Source organism: Capsicum annuum, chromosome 12 (genome assembly GCF_002878395.1).
Source record: "Capsicum annuum cultivar UCD-10X-F1 chromosome 12, UCD10Xv1.1, whole genome shotgun sequence".
In the NCBI taxonomy this organism is placed as follows: Eukaryota; Viridiplantae; Streptophyta; class Magnoliopsida; order Solanales; family Solanaceae; genus Capsicum; species Capsicum annuum.
Window position 1 is genome coordinate 19751931 of NC_061122.1, and position 10132 is coordinate 19762062.

The 10132-nt window shown below is 34.4% G+C and overlaps 1 pseudogene; it reads left to right on the plus strand.

Annotated features, from left to right (window-relative positions):
- The first annotated feature begins 5377 nt into the window (after positions 1-5377).
- Positions 5378-7491, plus strand: LOC107849748 (annotated as a pseudogene).
- Positions 7492-10132: the final 2641 nt, after the last annotated feature.

The window sequence follows — 10132 nt, forward strand, 5'->3', positions numbered from 1 at the left end:
CCACAAGTCTGAATGTATATAATCTAACTTGTCTTTGGCCTAGTGCTCTGCCTTCTTGCTGAACTTCACGCATGAAGAAAACACGCAGTGGTCACAAAAATTCAAAGCTTGATTTTGTAATCATCTAACAAATTTTTCTTATTCAACGAAGACAATCCCTAGTCACTTATATTACCAAGTCGCAAGTGAAATAATTGAGACTAATTCAAATCACTCTTCTCAGAAGCTACAATTGCTTCTCCTTCAACTACACCCATTTGAAGATAATACAGTGTAGAATGAAACTTGCCTTTCATGAATACCATGACGTCTTTACACACATTAAGCATTTCATTCTCTGAGTGAAATGTATACCCTTGATCATTCAAAGTCGAAAGAGAAATCAAATTCTTCTTAATTCAAGGAACATGCCAACACTCTATATTTCTGATAATACTATCGAACACTCTCAATTTGATGTTACCAATTCCTCTACCTCTAGTGGAGTATCATCACTTAGGTAGACAGTCCCACTTGTTTTCTTATTTGCAAACTAATTCTTCTATGGACACATATGAAAATTTACACCAGAATCAAGAACCCAGAAATTGTTCATATGATTAAAGGTTAGGGCACAAACTTTTCCTGCATAGTCATTATCATTAGAGTCAATATTTGTTGAGTAATCAACTTTTTGCTTTTCTTGTTTCTCCATTAGTTTAGGACAATCTCTTTTGTAGTGACCTTGCTCCCTACGCTCTTAGCACTTCTGCTTCATTTCTCTAGACTTTGATTTGGGGATATACTTTTTCCTATTAAAGTCTTTTTGTTGTGTCTTTCCCCTACTCACGAGGCCTACTCCCAAAGCTCTACTACTAGAAAAGTCTTCTTAACTCTTAGGTTTTAGCTCATTACTAACATCATCTAGTGAAATACTGTCTTTCTCATATAGCAATGTATCAACAAAAGTATCATAAGATGATAGTAAAGAACACAACATCATCAATCCTCATTGTCGATTTTGATATCTACGTTCTTCAAGTCTATTATAATTGAATTAAACTCATCAAGGTGAGTTTTAATCGTGTACCTTCATTCATATGAAGATTGTACAACCTCTTTTTCAAGTAGAGGCGGTTTGTCTGCAATTTTCTAGAATATAAATCTTCCAACTTCTTCCATATCGTTGTTGTAGATTCCTCTTTAGCAATTTCTCTAAGAAAGTTATTTGTAACGCTCATGAAGATCGCGCTCAAAACCCTTTCCTTCAAGTTTGCCTTTCCTGATTCTTTCAATTCTTCTGAAAAAGTTTCATCAATTATCTTTTGTAACCCTTGTAACACCAAAGACCATCTCATTCTAATCTTCCATAGACTGAAACTCAATCCCTATCGAATTTCTCTATTTCATAATTTGTTGAAGATGATGGAAACATCTTATCCTTTGATTATGTGTAGAAATCCCAACCTTGCTGTAATATCAATTATTGCAAAAAAATCGTGGGTTAACTAGCACACAACCACAAACAAGAAAAATAACTCAAGGATTTAACGAGGTTCGGCTAGGCCTAATCCTCCTAGCAAAAGCGAAGTAAGTTTTCCACTATGAAAAAAGAAAAAGAAAAAATGTACAATGCTTTAGAATTCCCATCAACATCCCCTATATAAAGATCTCAAATAGTCCCAAACTTACAAGGAAAATATTTTTCTTTCCCAAATCTATTAGGACAATGGATCTCCTAAACCAATAGGAATTATAAGTTTCCTAAAATATACAAGGAAAAATTGAAGACATAATTAGCAGTTTCAATTATCATCGATGTGTTTCAAGACGTAATTCCAAGCTAGTATTATCTTTCATCAACACAGAGTGTCAACATCACAGGATCCACAGAGAAATAAGCACAATTTCATGCATTAGACATGATATCAAACAAAGAGAAACCAAACAATTAAGCAATAAAAGTTAAAAACCGAACTCATTTTCAAAAATAAATTGAGTGACGTATAGTATGAATACATATACTTTTCATGGCCAGAGCAAGTTAAAAAATTCATATGGTTATCGGATGAGTATGAAAGAAATATAGAGCACTTTTAGTTGGTTATTGACAAGCAAAAGACATGGGAGAAAAATAACAAATAATTTAAGCAACTTCTTTTCTAAGAAATAGATCAAATTACAACTGACAACGCTAATAGTGAACATCAAGATTTTTGGAGTTTGAAGTGTCAAACTAATTGCAACAGAGAGAAAAATTTGAATCTGATGTTGAGAGACTTATTAATTGACCTACAATACCATGGTGATTGGAAGAAGAATTTAAGTTATATACATTTATCATGTAAGTAATTTGTTAATATGATCATTCAATATATACTTACAGGTAATTTTTTAAAATAACATGTGAGATCTTTTTTTACTTTGGAAACAAGATATATTATTTACTATAACAAATAAATGTGATCTGATGATGTAAAATTACATATAATAAACAACTATGCTTATAACTTAAAACTCTTGGCAACAATATGGAAAATTTTATTTCGTACGAGACATGTCTATTATGTGGCAGACAATACTTTGTATGAGATTCCTCTTATACTTTGCCAAGTGAATTTTTGCATACGACTTTCTGAAAAAGGGGCCAAAGTTGGAGAAATCTTATGCCAAAAAATACCAAAGAAAACCTTGTCAATGTCAATAGATAGAAGGCAATTGTAAATTGAGTTGAAGTGACTGTAAATAACAGTTAATCCCATCAGAAAAAAACAACACAAAAAGTAACACTTTAGTCTTTGTTATCAAATCAAATTTGCAACTTTTATATGCCCCGCATAATTGGTGCAATCAATGGGCACGAAGCTGAGTGCACAAGAGATTCATCCTAGAGGGCAGCAGCCCCATTGCAATAATACAAACTTTAGTTGTGCCTAGGGTGTCAGAGTGAGTCAAAATTAAGTGAACTTGTCCAACTCAACTCAATATTTATGGGTTGGGCTCATGATAATTTATAAGGATAAGTTACACAAAACAACCTAAGAGACTTTGTTACCCCAAATCCCCTACTTTTTAAATAATTACTTAAAATTTCAAATTTTCTATTTTATTCTTGATACATATGAATAAAATTTACTCTTGATACATATGAATAAAACTTTCACCCCACTTTTACTCTACAATTAATGCATGCAATCTATTTATTTTTGAAGATTTATTTTTTCAAATATTTCATCCCCTAAAATCTCTCCCAAATTATCATCTATTGATACAACTTTAACATATGTTTATTTATAAATATTTGATACATTTAACCTATGTTTAACAAATGTAAATTATTTATTTTGGTGTGATATTAAATTGTTAATGATTAGTGAGTAATTTTACGAAATGTATTATTGTGATACATCTGGAACCAGATGCATCATTATGATACATCTGGAACCAGATTTATCATTTTCACAATTTGTGTCTAATTTTACTCCCCGTAATAATTGAATCCGTTATTTTCTAAGATAATTTTTTTTTGTTTTAAATGTATCACTAATTATATGTATCACGTTATAATATATGTATCACAAATTTAAAAATCCAGGATATGATGTAATTTAACAAATATTTAACTTTAAATTATTTATAAATATTTGATACATTTAACATATGTTCGACATATGTAAATTATTTATTTTGGTGTGATATTAAATTTTTAATGATTAATGAGTAATTTTACGAAATGTATCATTGTGATACATCTGGAACCAGATGTATCATTGTGATACATCTGGAACCAGATTTATCATTGTGATACATCTGGAACCAGATTTATCATTTTCACGATTTGTGCCTAATTTTACTTTTTGTAATAATTGAATCCGTTACTTCCTAAAATAAAAATCTTTTTTTTTTTTAAATATATCACTAATTATATGTATCACGTTATAACATATATATCACAAATTTAAAAATCTGAGATATAATGTAATTTAATAAATTATTGAAATAAAATGTTATAACACTTAAACATTTAGGAATTTATGTAAGTTACTTAAATTGGGTTTAATTTCAATCCATTAAGCCTCAATTTATTTTAAGAAGATCAACTGAAGTCAGTTCAATTTTCATTCCAACCTATCTAATAAGGAAAATGCTTTCCTTAATGAAAGAGGAGCAAACAAGTGGTAACTAAATTTTTTTCACAAAATTTATTTAAAAATTGTTTTCTTACCCCGAACATTACCCATCTCACCCTCCTACCCCCACTGCACCCTGCACTCCCCCTCTCCCTCCAAAAAAGAAATTATCTAATTTTTTTTCTACAAAAAGAAAATTTTTAAAATATTTTAATATTTTCAATTTCAGTCCAACCCGTTCATTTATGCCTCATAAGAATCTTCACTTCCTCTCCTGTTCCAATATAGGTTTTGCCTAAGGTGACATGTGTACGACTTGAAATCATATTTTTCACGACCCAAAACCATGACACATGTTATCCATTTAAGGCATAGGCTTAGGCCCGAACAAATTTTCATTTAAAGCAACAATATCATTAAAGAAAAAAATGCAGTTTTGTGCTCTAAAGCCTCCGTTATGCGCAGGGTTCAAAAAGGGTCCAACCACAAAGGTCTATGTACGCAACCTTACCTTGCATTTCTGTTAGAGACTATTTTCAATGCTTGAACCTGTGACCTTCTAGTCACATAGCACAACTTTACCAATTAGTCTAGGCTCTCCTTCAGGGCTACGCTATCATCAAGCCCCAAAACGTGTACCATGTGAACTTTAGCTGTGTCTTAAGCTTTCCACTTCATTCCTTTCTCCATTCCTATTGGGATTCTCCGCAGATGTCATGTGCATCTCATGATCTTTAGTAGCTTCTTAGCCTAAAAGCTTGCCAGTCCTTGCTTGATCCGTCTTCATTAGCCCGCCCTCTGTCAGGGGCATCACATAGACCTCCTCAAGGACTCAACGCCCTCATTGAAGTTCCCCACACTGTACTAAGGAAATTAAGACTATGATACCAAATTTATCACGATCTAAGCCATGACATATATTATCCGTTTTAGACTACACAATTATATCAAACCCAAAAGTGTGCGTACCATGTGAAGACGAATGAATTTTTCTTTTGGGCTACGCTATCATCGAACTCAAATGTATGCGTACCATGTGAACTTGAGCTATTCACTTTTCTCTTTCATTCCGATATGGATTCTTGCAGTAAGTTGTGTGCACCTCGTGATCTTTAAAAATCTGTTATCCTAGAAGCATATCAGACCTTCTTGACCCGCCTTCATCAGCCCGGCATTTGTTAAGGGTGTCACACAACCTAAGTTCAACAAATAACTACTATAAATTGATTAATAATCGCACTTACTAGATCCATTATACATAGAGAAAACAAGAGAGAGAGAGAGAAATCTAAGTGATCATTAATGGAGGCAAAGAAGAAAACCATTAGTGTACTCATGTTTCCATGGCTAGCACATGGTCACACAAGTCCATATCTAGAGTTAGTCAAAAAACTCGCAAATAGAAACTTCCACATTTACATATGTTCTACTCCCGCAAATCTCAAGTACTCCATCAAGAAAAGGGACATAGAGAAGTATTCTCAGTCAATAGAATTAGTTGAGCTTCATATTCCATCTTTGCCAAATCTTCCTCCACATTATCACACCACAAATGGCCTGTTAGGTTGTGGAGCCTGATTAATATGTGACGTACTGTTATGTATTAATGTTCACGCAGTTCAACCCAAATTTTAGGTTGTATCTTTTATTCTCATTTCTCTATGTAACTGTACATACTCTGAGTCATTAATATAAATAGCCCCTCCATCGTGGAGTTTACTCTCGGGGTATTATCACGTAATTCATTCTCACTTATCTTTCTCTCCTCAAGAACTTTCTCTCTAGTTTTCTTCATCCTCTTCATAAATTTAGTGTGTGTACACGCAAATCGATCCTAACATGGCCTTCCATCCCATCTCATGGGCACCCTCAAAGAAGCTTTCGAAAAGGCTGCTCCAAAATTTTCTGACATATTACAATTAGCTCTAAATCCAGACTTAGTCATTTATGACTACAATCAGACATGGGCTGCTGATTTTGCTTCTTCTCTGAACATTCCAGCTGTTGTATTCATCACGTTTAGCGTAGTATGGGTCGTCCACACGAGAGATGTTCCCGTTTCCTGAAATTTATCTACGCGAATATGAAATGCTTTCATTAAAGAAAAATATTGATGAAACACCGGGTCAGAAGCTCCCATTCAGTGAGGCTTTTAAGCAATCACGTGAATTATTCTGGTGAAAGCTTACAGAAATTTTGAAGCAAAATATATGGATTATCTTTCAAATTTTGCTTCCAAGAAAATAGTCCCCCTTGGTTCGCTAGTTCAACAATCCATTGATCAAGATGATCACGAGGAGATCAAGCAATGGCTTGACAAGAAAGAAAAAAGTTCAACTGTGTTTGTTTCATTTGGAAGTGAGTTTTTTCTATCCAAGGAGGAAATACTTGAAGTAGTTCAAGGGCTAGAACTTAGCAAAGTGAACTTCATTTTGGTCATCAGGTTTCCACACGGCGAAAAAATTGGAATGCAAGATGCATTACCAGAAGGGTATCTTGAAAGGGTAGAAGAAAGGGGAATGATTATGGAAGAATGGGCTCGTGAAGCGACAATTCTTCAACATCCATCGATAGGTGGATTTGTGAGTCACTGTGGATGAAGTTCTTTCATAGAAAGTATGAAGTTTGGTATGCCAATAATTTCCATGCCTATGCACATTGACCAACCATTGAATACTAGGCTTGTGGAATATATTGGAGTGGGAATTGCAAAGGTGATAAGGAAGGTGGTAGTAGAGGAAAGCGAGGACGCTGTGAGGAAGAAAGCTAAGGAATTGAGTGAGATGATGAACGCAAAAGGGGATGAAGAGATAGATTGTGTGGCGGAAGAACTGGTGGCTCTTTGTAGCAACAAATGATTAGCAATAAGATATAAGATATATCTATTAAGAAAATTTAAATGCCACTAGTGTAATCGACTGTTATAGCAAGTTGAGAGTATTAATCATCTTCTTATCAATAATCACTACAAGTAATAACCTTTATGATGAACAAAAGCTTCACCCGAATGCAAATTGTTCCATGAAAACATGCAATGGAGCTTCCAAGAGGAGTGTTTGACACACGTGTAATCAAGAACAATTATCTCCACTGGCATGACTAGAGACGGAGACAGAGTGGTGCAAGAGGATCCAACTGAACCCGCGTGTTAAAATATTATACTATGGAAATAGAGTAAATAATTTTGTGTTGCACACATATAAATTGTTGAATCCCCTTGTCTCCTGGCATAACAAATATTTCTTTCTGAATCCCCTAATTTGAATTCCTGACTCTACCACTAGGCATGACGGTCACCTTTCCTCCAAAGTTTAGTAAATACAACTTCCATTTTCTTGTCTCAAACATCATGGATGTGTTTCAAGATATAATTCCAAGCCAGCATTATCCTTGATCAGAACAAAGTGTTAACAATAGGATCTACAGAGAAATAAGCGCAATTTCGCACATTAAGACAAGATGTCAAACAAAGAGGAACTACCTGTGAGAACTAGTCAAGATGCAAAACCTAACCATTAAGCAATAAAAGTCGACAAGCAAACTCGTTTTCAAGAATTTAGGACTGGAGAATTGTCGTGTTGAAAACTCTAGCAGAGGGGTATGTAACAAAGAAAAAACTCAGTGAAGCATTCAAGGTAACACATTCTTGGCACTAAAGATTGTGTTAGTATTAATTATTTGAGTCCAAATGAATGCTCCAAAGTTCTTTTATGATATTATTGCAAGGAATGGGACTTGAGTCCCTCGTCCGTTAAGTGGGGAACTGATGCGGGGCTTATATATATAACCCCGAGCTCTCCCACCTCAATAGCTAGCTTTTGAAGTGTGATTCTCCTAAAATTGTATTAGTGGTATCAGAGCAACTAATCATCCTGGGTTCCCACATGTTTGAGATGGTGACACTAGTATGACAGTGTTCGGCGGGGACTAGCAATGTCTAGCACACCGTTGTTGAAATCGACAGATATGGTATGTGGTGGTTTATTATGATCTTATTGCAAGGAGTATGGCTTGAGTTCCATGTTAGTTCAATGGAGAACTGACTTGAACCTTATATAATTCTGGACTCTACCACCTTAATAGCTAGCTTTTGGGTATGATTCTCCTAAGGTTCTATCCACTATATGAATAAGTTCCTCGGGCAATGTCACAAAACTAAATCAAGATCAAAGGAATCTAATTTACACAAATAGCTTGTCCAATTTACCGTTAAATTAGACCAAAACAATTTGGTTGTCCTACATTAACCTAAATATGCTAATAGTTACGCCAAAATTTGATCACGCCCAACTTTATATTTTGATAATCAAGTGATTGCAATATAATTTTCAACATGCAAGGTAAGATTAATCAAGTAATAGTTAATTCCTTCAATAATAAGCAAGAAATTAAAGTTGTAGTTCTAATCTTCAATCTATAAATGATGAACAAGAGGGGTTGTTCTGAGTAAAAACTCCCACTGTCAACACTAAAATTTGCAAAAAGGTGAGAGCTTCGGGAAGGGAAAAGGCATAAATTAACCCCCCCCCCCCCCCCCACCCCCAAACCAACTTGTTGCCAAAACTTACTTTAGCACTTTAATTTTATAGGTAATTATTTGTCCTCCTAAACAATTTTTGCGTGAATTATATTACTCCCTTAAGGATTGATGTGGCCAAAAAAAAAAATATTAATCGTGTTTTGAATTAAGAGAAGTGTAAAAAAAAAAAAGTGGGTCCATTTTTTAATTTTTAGCCACTAATATTATTTTTTTCTTCACACCCCACCATTCTCTCTCTCTTCTTCTTCCTCAAATCCCACCACCCCCTCTCTTCTAATTCCTCTATTTCTTTTTTCTTTCCCACTCCTATCAACCATTTTCAATGCATATCAAAATATTTTTCATGTGAATTTTTATAATAACATCATCTTCTTACACAAAAATCTTCAAAAAATGCAATTTATTTCATCAAAACTAATTTTACTCCATAACTAAATTAACTTCATAACCATCTCATTCTAATTTTGCTTGAACAAATTAAAAAAAAAAAAAAATTTCAAGAATGAGGTGGAGGTGAGATTGAAAGTTTTTCTCTTGTTATTCTACATCCATGCTTTGTTTTAAAAAATGACACTCAAATACCAGAAAAACAAAAAATATTAAGGTGGTGTGGGGCAGTGACCTGGGGGCTGAGGGTGGAGGGGAATGGGGGAAGCAAGTTCAGCAGCAGAGTGGGTGGTTGCAGGTTCAGTAACGTGAAGAGGGGGCGGGTTACCAATTACATAGGGGGAGGGGGTAGGGGTATGCAGATTGTTGGAAGGGGTTTGGGTGAGGTAGGGTTGGGGGGGGGGGGGGGGAGGTTGGGGGGGGTGTGGGGGGGGGAGAAGGAAAAATGGGGGGGGGGGGTGGGGGGTGATTTTTTTTTCTTTTAACTTATATATATGTATATAGAATTATTTTTTAATTTGTTTTCTTTGGCCTAGCTTGCGTGACAATGATGTGGCGCTGATTTGAAGGCGAGTGTATTACACTCGCCAATGTGAGAGTGGAATTAAATTTTTGGGGTGGTATATAATTCATGCGAAAGTTGTTTAGGACGGTAATAATTATCGATAAATTTAAAGTACTAAAGTAAATTTTAACGACAAGTTGAGGGGAAATTATGCCTTCTCCCTACAAAAAAATCAATATGCAAACTCTATATGACGTGGTTTTATTGAAATTCTCTCCCAAAATAGCCAAAGAAATCCTAAAAATAAAAAATGAGAGCTACTCATTCACAAGGATGTAGTTTAACATAATTTGTAAAAAGAATAAAAGTATCTTGGGAAATTTGACATAAAAGTAATTCTTTTTTTTTTGTTATGACCATTGACCACAAACCAGTTGACAACTTAGTTATAACAGTTATAAATGTATTTACATTATAGTGAATGTCTATCAAGATCTACTTTGATATCTATTAGGATTTGAAGCATCTGTCTTTTACTCAAGCTAGGAGTAAATTTTCCTTATAAATAGAGGGGTTTTGTTCATTGTATTG